Source organism: Chiloscyllium punctatum, chromosome 36 (assembly GCF_047496795.1).
Source record: "Chiloscyllium punctatum isolate Juve2018m chromosome 36, sChiPun1.3, whole genome shotgun sequence".
In the NCBI taxonomy this organism is placed as follows: domain Eukaryota; kingdom Metazoa; phylum Chordata; class Chondrichthyes; order Orectolobiformes; family Hemiscylliidae; genus Chiloscyllium; species Chiloscyllium punctatum.
The window spans coordinates 51,738,826-51,750,845 of record NC_092774.1 but is presented as its reverse complement, the minus strand read 5'-3'; positions in this window follow the sequence as shown (position 1 = coordinate 51,750,845).

Genomic DNA, 12,020 nt, shown 5'->3' with positions numbered 1-12,020 from the left:
TGCTGCCTGGATGTCTTATGAAAAATTGTTGGAGGAGAACGTACTTTTCTCATTGGAGCGAATAAAGTTGAGAGGCAACTTGATAGAGGAGTACAACAACTTGATATGCAAATGTAGAGTGCATAGCCAATTTTCTTTTTCCCTTGGTGGAAAAATCGATTACGTGGGGCATAAGTTAAAGATATTTGGAGGAATGTTTAGGTACGATGTCTTATGTAGGTTGTTTACACGTAGGGTTTTTGGTGCATGGAATGCACTGTCAGCGATCGTTATAATATCAGATGGCGTTATTCCCATGAGAATGTTGAACTTAAATACTGATTACAGGCTTAAAGACTATAGAGGAGTAGAGGGATCTTGGCAACCACGGCCAAAGATCCCCCAAAACTTCCACCACTGTTACTATGGTTGCTAATAAGCTGTGTGATTTGTTGACTGTCATTAGCACGGGGATTGAGTTTAAGAGCCACAGGTTATCCTGTAGCTCTGTAAAGCCATGATTAGACTAGACTTGGAGTATTGTGTTCAGTTGTGGTCAACTCATTCTAAAAAGGATGTCGAAGATTTAGAGAGGGTGCAGAAGAGATCACTACGATGCTGCCTGGATTGGAGAGCATGACTTATGAAAGGAAATTTGAAGCGGCGAGAGCTGTTCGCATTGGATCGAAGAAGGATAGAAGGTGACTTGATTGAGATGTGCACAAGGTTGTGAGAGGCATGGATAGAGAGGATAGCCACAGATTTTTTATCACAGTGGAAGTAGCTATCACGAGGGGCCACAATGTTAAGGAGATTGAAGGAAGGTTTAAGGGAGCTGCCTGAGGTAGGTTCTTGGAGAAAGTGATAACGGCAGATCCTGGAAAGCAGAGTCTATAATGTCATTCTGGAAAAGCACAGCAATCAGGCACCATTGACTGAAAATGATAATCGACGTTTCAGTCATAAGCTCTTCATCACCCACACACCCAGCTCCAGCCCCACCCCAATTCCTGGCTCGCAACCTTTCCTGTTTTCACTATTACCCCAGATATCCCGCCACTGAAAGTAATCGTATCGTCCTCAGCAATGGCCGCAAATTCATTTCTCTACGCTCCCGGATTAATATGTTTGACACAGATTGTAACATTGGATGAAGTGACCAAGGAGGGTAATGAGGGCAGGTGGTATACATAGGCTCTATGGTTTCTAAAAGGCCTTTGATAAGATTCCGATTTGTAGGCTGTTAACTAAGCTGAGATCACATGGAACCCGGGGATCTGCAAGTATTCGGCATACAATTGCCTTGTTGGCAGGAAAAAGGCGATAGTAGTGGAAAAAACGTTTGTCAGATTAGATCCATGTGGGCAGTGATGAACCTGCGGCTTTTGTTTTCTGCATCAATGATTTGTTAAAGAATGTAAAAGGCATAATCAGCAAGTTTGCTAATAGCACAGACATGGGCGATTCACTGGGCATTGAAGCAGGTTAACAGTAACTGCCGCAACGTTGATCTCTTCAGGGCATGGGACGGAAAATGGCAAGTCGTGTTTAATGTCCAGAAGTGTGAGGCGTTGCATGTTGCAACGTCAAACCAAAGTAGGAGATCAATAGTGAATAGTCGGGATTTAAGGGATGTACTGGGACAAAGCAACTTGGTGTTTCAGGAACACAATTCTCTAAAACTGGAGTCAAAGGTAGACAGGGCAATGAAGAAGGATTTTGGCACACTGGCCAACATCGCCCAGAGCAGCCGGTATTGAAATTGGGAAGTTATGTTTCAGTTGTACAGGGTATTAGTGCGGCTGCATTTGGAATATAGTGTTGCGTTTTCGTCCCATTGTTGTAGGAAAATATTATTAAGCTGGAAAGAGAGCAGATCAAAATTACAAGTCTGTTGCTAGGACTCCACGTTCTGAGTTAAAGGGAGAGAATAGACAAGATACAACTTTCCTCTTTTGTGTGCAGGCTTCTGAGGAGTGTATAGTATACAATTGCATATGATCACGAGTGGCACGGCGAGTATGGATACTTTCAATCTTTTTTTTCCAGTATGTGAGAATCAAGGACTTTCGAGCGTTAGTTTAGAATTAGACGGGCAGGCAAGAAGGGTAACTGAGGGGAGTGGGCAACGTTATTTTGTAGAGGATGGTATGCATATGGAATGTGCATTAACAAAATTTAAAAGGCATTGAGTCAACTACGTAGATGGGAATAGTTTAGAATGATACCGCCCAACTTCCCAAACATTGCGTTCGTGTGGATGGACAATTTAGTCTTCAAGGAACACTTTCTCTGAAGGGCCAATCTCCATCCTGTGGGATATTATGAGTCTAAGTGTGAAACAATAACTGAACCAAACTAAGAATGTAATGAATATTAATTGCGTTCCAATGAGTTCCATTGAGATCTAATCAGGAACCCGATAGAAGAGTTTGGATCATCAGTTGTTCTGATGATGCTGTCACATTAAAAAAGTTATTTTATCCTTCAGTCATTTTTAAAAAGAAGTGGCCAAGTCAGAGGTGCTGAAATATCTGCAAATGTTTACTTTAAAGTGTGAGGGGATTAGCCCGATCTCCCAGTTCATTTTTTTTTCTAAAGTGGTTTAGTATTAGTTGGCACAGAAGCTAATAAGGTGCAAACAGCTTTTCTGCATTAGATGAATATTGCTGGCAGTCCTTTCTCTGAAATCTTTCCTGCCTTTAAGCACCTGCATTTCAATTTACGATTGTTGCGAATGGGATTTGTTTACGTAATATTGTGGGACTTGGAGCAGTTCCTGAATTAGGTTGCTACATCGAATCGGTTTGTTTTCAAATGGTTAAGTTATGCTAAATTCTATTGTATTTACCCCGTGTTTAATTGTACTGTTTACTTAAGTTCTGTTCGCTGGAAGACGCGTGGTTTGACCAGCTGTGTAGCTCCTGGAATATCCACTCACATCCGCCTTAAAAAAGAAAAAGTTCGGGTCTGGGCAGCTTTCTTAAAATATTTTGAGCGAGTTTGGCTTGGTCCACAACGCTGACAATTCACCCAATCGGAAATAGCGAAAAATAGGGAGAATTGAGAACATCACATCTCCTGGATCCTCTGTAAAACTCAGGAAGAAAGCTTCTGGGACATTCCACTCCGTTCACTGCCTCGATACCTCAGTGAAACCAATGCTTGGAATGACTGATACTAATGGAAATAAAATCCGCCAAAATCTCAGATCTTGCCAAAGGGTGTGGAGGAGGAGGTGCCAAGTTTGTGGTGGGGTACATGATTCCTCAGAAAGGCTAACAAGTGAGCGAACACACTTGAAATGCTTTGGAGCTGATATACATTGTGTCTCACAATCTAGTAGATGTGTGTTATAGTGGGCAGTGTGACGACCAGGTTTGCGGAGTAGGTTTCCTTCCGTTGTTCTGTGGAGCAACAGAAACTGTACGAACAGAAATATGAAATATTGGTCAGACATGCCTATGGATATTTTGACAATGCTGGCCACAAACTCTCAACTCACATTGACTTTGCACCACCATTGTCATCGAAAATAAAATTCTCATTCAACGATTATTTCAATTTCTTGACAGTGTTTTCACCCATTCACTCTATTGTTGATTAAAAAATCTATCTTCGCCATTAACTGTCTCAATATTGCAGCAGCCGCTCTACTCTGTGACAATAAAATCCACATATTTACGATCCTTTGAATGAAACAATTTAACACTGATCTGTTTGAAACTGCGAAGCATTATTCTTTATCCTTAACGTCAACCGAACTGTATTATGAAATTATGACCTCTCTTCCATGTTGCTTAACATCAGTAAACATCCATTGTGCATCTAATTTATTCATTTCCTTCAGAATCTTATATGCCAGACTCAATACAGAACTAATGCTTCCAAACTCCAGAGAGTATGGGTTGATCTGCACGATCCCTCTCTATAAGACAAACTCATGATCTATGAAATCTCTCTTCAGAACCCTCACTGAGCTGCGTCCATGAAAACTACATCCCTCTGCTGAGAGAAACAAAACTGCATGCAATCCCAGATAGTGTCTCACGAATTTCTTGTTAATTTGCAACGACTTTACAGAATTATCCAGACTATAATTTTGCATTAATTGCCAAAATGCAATTTGTCTTTCTTTTTAGCGCAGCACCTGCATACCACTTTCCCACGGTTCTAGGAAGATAACTCATCTGATACTCTGTAGAAAAGAAATTTTAAACATCCATGAATTTCTGGAGTCTTGCACATCTGATGGACTGGCTATTAAACCCGTGCCTCACTACCCGAATTGAAAGGAGATTTTGGAGATGCATATCACTTACCTGTTGCGTTGTGCATTTAGGGTTATGTTTGTGAACCTAACACAACTTTTGCATTTCCGTATACATTCATCAGAAAAAAATAAGAAAAAAAAACTCTGGCACAGTAGGATCGTCATATACAACTGGCAGAAAACTGGACTGAAACATTTTGTCTGTATGAGCTCGTCTTAATGATCAGGATTGTCTCAGGTTCAGTGAGAAATAGAAGTAAGGAATTAAGTTCGCTTGTCGAACTGCTCCCTGTAACCCAGACCATTAAGTTTTGACAACAGTCTCGTAAAATTCTTTTGCACTCCTTCCAGTTTAATAACATCCTTCCGTAAGCAAAATTAAAACAAAAAGTCTCAACACAATACTCATTAACGTCGTGTACAAGTGGACGATAACTTGGCAATTCTATACACAATAGTCAGACTGATGAAGGCTAGTGTATCTTCACTGCCTTATGCACCTATGATTCCTCTTCAAAGAAACATGTACCTGAAAACCAAGATCCCACTGTTCCAGTGCATTCCTTAATCCCTTACAGTTCGCCTACCTTGGTCAATTTCTACCTTGCTTTAACTTTGCCTCGTGCAAAACCAAACGCTTATCTATGTTAAACTGCATTTGAAATTTCACGATCCTTGATAAAAATAGCGAACAGCAATGGACTCAGCGTCAACCACTGAGGCACTTCACTCGTCATAGATTTGCAGTACGGCAAGCCTCCTTCTTGTATTGCACTCTGATTCCGAAAATGAAGACAATTGTGCATCCAATTTGACAGTTCTGCCTCGATTCTACGCAATCCAACCTTCCAAAACAGCTTCTGATAAGGAACCCTATCAGCGGTCTTACTGAAATCCATGTAGACTGTATCTACCACTCTGACTTCTTCAAACTTTCTCTTCAATTGATCAAATAACATCAACCAATGTGTGTGGCATGATCTCACGTGCAAAAAGCCGGGCTACCTATTCTTAATCAAGCTCTCGCTTTCCAAATGCATGTGTCACTAGTCTCTCGTCTATCAGAAGCTTCACAAGTAAATTCTGACTACAGGTTATGTGTGTGCTGGTATAAAGCTCCCAGGCTTTTCTTTGCAGACATTCGTGAATGAAGGAAAATAATTGCTAATCTCCAGTCTTCTGGGACTTGATCTGTGGATAACAATGATGCAAAATTGTCAGCCAGGGCCCCCGCAATTAATTCTCTTGCCACTTGCAGCGTTCGTGGATATCACTGTTCTGGACGTGGAGATTTATCCAGCTTCATACATTCTAATACATCCAAGACCTATTCTACTGTGGTAAGAACTGTCCCCAATAAATTATCACTATTGTTCCCACATTCGCAAATCTTCATGTCTTTCTCCACTGAAAACATAGAGGAAAAATATTCATTCAGAACCTCAGCCAACTGCTAAAGTTCTACACATACGTGCTCACTTTAGTTTGAGGTTTCCTATTCTTTCTCTAGTTATTTCTTTTTCTTTGATATACTTGAAGAACCTCTGCATTCAACGAATCTTCTCAACAGAATGTGTCACGTGCACCATTTTCACCCTGCTGATTTCCTTCCTAAGTGAACTGCTGTATCTTCAGTGTACCCACGTGATTTACAAAAGAGCAAACTGAATTAAGGAGGTTGTGGGGAAAAGTGTACAGTTTGCAACTGAAACATTAGTCTTTGTATACAAATGGCATTCTTTGGTGATGATAGATATTCACTGGAAATGAGTAAATTCAACTCATATGTTTTGTTCTCAATACGATGATTCACTGTTTGTCGTTGAATCCTCTGGTAACGTGATCAGACAAACTCTGCAAATCGCCTCTAATATCAATCTGTACCTGCAACGTATCCATCGGGGCGTTGTACAAATGGACCGAGTACCTGGGTCACTCACTATTACAAATCAAACTTGATCCTGACATTTGTGATGTACCCTTGGTTTTTCAGGAAAATGTGTAACAACCTGATAGGAAATTTTCAAGAGAATGATGTTATTGACAGGAGTTATATGCCACCAAAGATGTGCAGCTCAAATCTTAACTGATCATTTCAACATTTGAATCAATCTCTGCTTTTCAAACAGAAAAGGAAGAAAGCATCCGAAACTGTTAATGCCAGCAGGACAGTTTACGATACGGCAGAGCAAGTGGACGGCTTACTTTTCTCATTATTACTTCTGCCCGTTTGGTAAATATAATGCGCCAAAAGAAGGGTGAAGTAAAGTGAAATATTTCCAGTAGCAAAATGAAAAACTGCTAATCACCAAAAACAAACAGCTAATTCAAAACAGAAATACGACTGACAAAAAAAAACAAACACTTGTTCATTATGGGGCAAAAGAAACTTCGACAAAACAATGGTACATTTTAGATAATGTTAAACTAAGGGCAATGAACAAAGAAAAGTACTCTATTATGCATTGGATTTGGCGTGTAGATGTATTCAAACGCTTTAGCTCTTTGTACACATTAACGTGGGACATGTGAAGTATCCATTATTAATCATTTAATTGTGTATTGTTAAACATTATGCAAGTGCGTCCATTTGATTGGCATGCATACATTTTGCTTGAGAGAATATGAAAGTGTAAAGCTGATACGCTGTTTCATTCAGGCAAAAGAGAAATTTCTGGTGAACACAGAAGGCTTGGAAGCACCTGTGAAGAAATAAGAAAAGCATAGGGAACATTTCGAGTTCAACACTCCATTAATAATGACTCAATGGCAGCCTCAAACCGATATAAACACTGCCCAATATGTTGTGCAGCCAATTGTGGGAAGTCAGTGAGTTGGTAGAGTAGACTTTCCTGAAACATCGTACATGATACATCATCTCCAGTAAAGTGTAAAGCAAGCTTCAATGTCAACTTCTTGATGGAGAGATATACCTGGTCTTATCGAGTGGACAGGGTGGAGGCATATAATGACATCAGCAATGAAAATGCCTTTGGCTCCAGAAATTAGCTTGACATCAACAAGCTGTTTGTTCAAGGTACGTTAAAACATTATGAATAATTTCAAAACGTCCGATTCCCGTGAGAGATGTTGGAATACATAAGGATCACGCATTCGGAAAGTATTAGTTCAGAGCCTAATTCAAACTGTTGTTCAGACAGGTAGGGGTACAATACGTCACGTGAAAAGAATGCATCTCCCTATTCAAATGGTGAGGAAAGTCTACTATCTGATTCTTGCCATCATTGGAGTTCCTGGTAAGTTTCAAATCTGTGTAAAGCTATTTGTTGTTGTCCATGAGGTGTGTATTTCTCTCAGACATTTAATCTTACAAGTTAGTCAATTGTATGTTCAAGGAAGCAGAATGATTCAACGTCGTGTCATTAAGCATTTTTAAATGACGAGCAGTTGGATTTATTCAGAACTGAATTGCCTCCTACCGCCTGCAAGTATCTTCGTATTTCTGCCATTCGATAGTTTAACGTTCGACTGAAAATGTGTGTACTATTAACGGAATAGCAATGAATCGAGTGTGCATTCAAATTCTGTTGTATTAACTGTTCCTTTTTTTCATACATCTTCATTCTTAAACTCGTTGCACATTGTGGCATATTTGTCATTGTTAATGAGGAACCGTATTCACTCCAAGAAAAGTGATTATGAGAACAAAAATGAACATTGCTAGGAAATCACAGCAGGCCTGGCAACATCTGTAGGCACAGTTAATCTTTCATGTCCACTTAATTCTATTTTCTCTCCACAGATGATTCTAGAGTAGGTTTAATTTCGGATTGCCGGCATGCCCCGCTGTATTCTTGTAGGAGTGAGAGAAGTGATCACTGATCACTCCCGGATAAACCGTAGTAATGGGGAACATCACTTTTTTATTGGAATCAGTAAATCTTAAGCAAGTCATTTCATTCAATACATACAGATGAATGTGAGGAAGTACAACTAATGTGGCTCATTTTGCTGAAGTCAGATATAAAAGGGCAAACATGAACACTTTTCGTTCAATGAAGTAATAACTGACTGTCTGATCTATGAAAGCTACCATCTATTGAATATCATTTAAGGCAACTTGCATTTCCTGACATTGTCGCCAGTTTTATGTCTTACCTTACGGAAGCTAATGATCTCAATTATTCCATTTAACAGTAATTGCATAAGCTAAATATTCTGGGACTTCATACCATTTTTCCATGCATTTATCATTGGCAATTCGAAAGTGGTAAACTTTGATTTTAGAAAATTGGCAGTGAAATTATCTTCTCCATATCTCTATTTACAGGAATCCTACCTTTTAAGGACTCAATATTGAATATTTCCACTGCATTTTTGTAACCAAAGAATGGAACAAAACCCGTTTCTTATGATCTGAAATCTGAAATCACTTCATCATAATATATATTTTTTTAAAGATTATAATCTTTATTAGTGACTCGGATTCAATTTGTAGTGGTTAAATCAAAACCAAATGTGGTCTGCTGTAAGCTCAGCTAATACGACTGAAAGTGATAAGTGTAAGTTAATTATATACATAGGTTCTTGCATAAATCCTAAACCTGTCGTCATACAACACAGGAGCAACCTGACGTTGGATGAGATCCCAAAATTTTAAGCTTGGAAGTGTGCAGATGTCAGTCACACTGGATTCATTGCTCAGTGTATTTTGCCGCTGCCATAGTACCAACACATACGTATGTAGATATTAAATAGTTAATGCTTACGAACGGAGAATTCTTGTCAGCAATAATGAATCAATTTTACATTGTCACACAGTTAATTTCTCCATTTCTTTAAATTCTGTGATCATGCCAAATGAATAGATTTATGGTGAAAAGTTCTTAATGGCTGATCAGAAACAGCAAAAAAAATCTTCATTACTAAATCCATGTTCTTGTCTCTCTTCCAGTGAATTCAATTTCACTTTTAATCCTGTCCAAGGAAAGCTGTGGGCTATCAACCTGCACAACTCGTTACCTGTTGGCCATGACAACTGCAGATCTCCTCGTCATTATCACTGAGGTTGTCCTGAACAGAATCAATGATTATTATTTTCCATTAAATTTCCTGAAGATCACTCCTGTCTGTAGTGTTCGCTATGTTCTGCTCTGCGCAGCCACAGACTGTTCTGTCTGGTTCACTGTCACTTTCACTTTTGATCGATTTATTGCGATTTGTTGCCCAAAGGTGAAATCTAAATATTGTACCAAGAAAACTGCAACAGTGATTCTCCTAACAACAGGGATTCTTCTGTGTTTGAAAAATATTCCAATCTACTTTAGGTTTAGGCCACGGAGGATAATCAACAACATACCTTGGCGCTGTTCTAATAGACCATTCTATTTCACTGACTCGCGATGGATTGGATTTCGTACATTTGAGAAGGTTTTAACACCGGTGATACCATTTGGATTAATTCTGCTTCTCAATGGTGTGACAGTCAGTTATATTTTAGTGGCCAGTCGAATCTGTAAACGACTCAAATGTCACAGCAAGGGAGACTCTGGAGCTAAGAACAGAAGGAAGTCTATCATTTTGCTCTTCACCATATCCAGCAGCTTCATACTTCTGTGGTTCATCTACATTTTATATTTTTTTGATTTTGATGAACTATTAGATGGCCCGTCTGCTTATATATTTGAGAACTTTGCATATATGCTGCGTACTTTAAGTTGCTGCACAAACACGTTCATTTACGTGGTAACACAATCTCAGTTCAGAGAACAGCTAAAACTAACATTGTCATATCCTCTGACATTAGTCACTGCGTTTATTCAGAAACAATCAAGCTAACATCATTTTAATCCAAAAATAGGAAACAGGCAATATGTGAAACATTTGGTTTATCCTGTAACTTATCTTATTTTTCCCAGTCACTTCCAACAAAATGTGTATCTATCCCTATGACTGTGCTTTCCCCTGACCCAATAACCTCCATCCCACTCCAACATGATCTGTTCCCGTAATAAAAATGATATCTGCGTGTTCCTTTTTCCTTTACGCAATTTAGTTTTTCTGTATCTTCTCCAGAAATTAAAACTATTCCCCCCTCCTTCGGTTCTGTCACTAACATGTTTCATTTATATTGTAAAGTTCTCCATGTGTCTCTCCCTGCAAGATGGTCTGTGTTACCCTCAACTTAAACAGCATTAATCATCAATTTCCAGCAGGTCCGAGGTCATTTCAATCCCTGTAATTACTTTCTGATCTAATTTTTGCTTAACTCTGTAACAAGTATTACCCCAACAATATTGCACAACTCATCAAAATTATCGGCCTAAAGACATTACTGAAATGCGTATAGTGCTTCAAATACTACAGGTATCCGAACGTATTTAAACTTCAGGGTTTTTTTTTATCAGAGGTTATCCACATATTTCCAATTATGCTGCATTGCATTTTTTACAGACATTCGCATGCATCTCCAATCATATAGATAGGAAGAAGGAACATACCCATATTCCCCATTGTGCCTCCTGTGTTACTCAATTAGATCGCAACTGACCTGAGTATTTGACATTCCTACAAGTCCTGAAAAACAAGACATTTGTGACAAAGGGTTTACATTAATATATCTATATTAAGTCACATTTTATAATCTTTGACACGTGCCAGCCTAGTAATGTCTAAAATGAATTGCCACATATTCTAGTTATTAGATGATTAAATCGTCTCTAATTTGATTTTACCACTGCTGTATGTTTCCTTAATTAGCAAGGGTAATGGCTTTAAAAATGCTTCAGGTCTGATTTCACAAAGTCCAGTATAACTTTAACGTTTCCTGGATATTGGTGTTTTGAGTTCAACACGTGATAACATGCACCATTTTAACCAGTAATTGTAATACGTTTCCCTATGTATGTATTCATCGGTCATTCAATAAATTGCATGTCCAGAACGAACGGGTTCTCCAAACTTCTCTCGTTTAAACTGCTTAGATGGTATTCATTTGTCTCACGAGCAAGTTTTTGCACTGACTTCCTTGAATAATCCTTTCATTTTCCAGCATTAAGTCTCTTGTTCTTCTCTAATTTTTTCCTCGCACCCTATGTTGCATTGTTCCCTCACGTTTTACTGAGATCTTCTTTCTTCTTCTCCCTCGCTTGGAACCATCGTTTTCTTACTCTCACCGTTAAGTAATTTCAGGTGCATTCCTTGCACGTGTAAATGTCTGTGTTTTTCGTTTTTTTTAAAAATGTTATGAACAGATCTAGGAAAACAACTGTTTTAACATGATGCTTCATGAAAGAAATTGTTGCGATTCTTAGAACTAAGTTGAAAAAAAAATTCATTGTAGATGATGCTTACACGACAACTTCCTTTGAGAATTAGGGGAGGTTTGCTACGAATAGGATGGCAGCAACAGGTGAATTCACAACAACAATTGCCCGATCTAAAGACTTGATTTTTGTTTTTGTTATTCCGACAGGTTAGGGCTGACAAAGGAGTAACATTTGTGTTTTTCACCAGTGTACGTCTTCTGAATGCGAACAATACTTTCAAAGCTTTCTGATGTTGAGAAGTAAAGATGATGTGTCTTCCTGCTATACAAAAAAAAACGTGAGGTTTGAAAAAGGCCATTTTATTCAAGATGACATTTGCGCTAAGGTCCTACATTGGATCAGTAATTCACATATTTTAATAATTTGTAAACTCTTGGCTAATTCCATTAAGCGAGAATGTAAAATGTTCGTGGGGAGGGGTAGATGGTAGAGCAAGTTGAGGCAGCAGTGTATCTAGAACATGAATAAAGAAAGCCTTC